General features: G+C 49.2%; 1 protein-coding gene across 2 annotated transcripts in view; it reads right to left on the bottom strand.

Annotated features, from left to right (window-relative positions):
* Positions 1-1,041, bottom strand: part of MICAL3 (microtubule associated monooxygenase, calponin and LIM domain containing 3) — a 200,002-nt gene that overhangs the window by 183,126 nt on the left and 15,835 nt on the right. The gene's annotated exons all lie outside the window — the stretch shown is intronic.

Here is a 1,041-nt window from a genome sequence, read left to right as displayed (position 1 = left end):
GGGGGGGGGGGGGGGGGGCACAATCTGGTGGTCAAGTTTTAGAGATTTCAAATGTTAGTCTGGTAAACACAAAAAGGAGCCTTGACTGAGGAACTAAGTCCAAGTTCCGAAAAATTCTTTGCAAGAACACTCAAATCATGTCTCTCGTATAATTCTGAAATCAACTTGTGCTATTTAACGCACTATCAAAAAAGTTTAAAAACTTTTCACAACCTGGAGCACAAGAATAACTCACTGCAGAGATAAAACAATCTGGGCCAAATTTCTGACCGGAGTACAACTGACAATCAAATATGGAATTTATAATATCCTCTTAAAGGCCCTTTAGAGATGTACTCACAAGAGAAGGCAACCAGGACAACGAGCTGGCCTCTGTGTGGCCCTGCAACGAGAAGGTGAAGCTCTAGCAGCAGCGATTTGTAGCAAGATGTCTTTCTCACCATAAAACCTAACTCATTTTCACCCCTGGGGTACAAACCATCAACCTAAATGACTGTCTATGTAGAAAACTGTTAGATGGGACCAGACACACATCAGTGTCCCGATATTTAAGTGCCATTCTCTCCTCCACATCCCACTAAAAACTAAGAATAAGGATAATGAGCTTTAAAAAAAATACTGTGCACAATTCTCCTGTACGCCTCTGCATTAACCCATTTCACGTAAACCATAACTAATGTCCTCATTAAACACCAACATTAAAAAAAAACAATGCGGTTTGCGTTTTGGGAAATAGTTTCTCTGCATTTAGGCTCTGGTCCACGCCCCTTAACGGGATGAGGTAGAGAGGCTTGCCCGGGCCCCGGCCCCTTGCGGACAAGGGTTGTGAAAGAGCTGGACGCCGCCGAAACCTGCGCAGCCGAGGCTGCCACCGCGCCCGGCGAGCCCGGGTCCGCGCAGGCTGCCCGAGGGGACTTACACCGGAGCCTCCGCGGCGCCGTCGCCTGGCGAGGTAGTCGGGGCGGCGGCCCTCAGCTCGCCCCGTCCCCCACCTGGTCCGCACCTGGCTCCCCACCTGCGCCATTTGAGAACACCAAGATT

Source organism: Galeopterus variegatus, unplaced genomic scaffold, assembly GCF_000696425.1.
Source record: "Galeopterus variegatus unplaced genomic scaffold, G_variegatus-3.0.2 Scaffold73, whole genome shotgun sequence".
Taxonomy (NCBI): Eukaryota; Metazoa; Chordata; class Mammalia; order Dermoptera; family Cynocephalidae; genus Galeopterus; species Galeopterus variegatus.
Note: the sequence above shows the minus strand (reverse complement) of the source record. Positions and strands in the feature narration are given on the sequence as shown.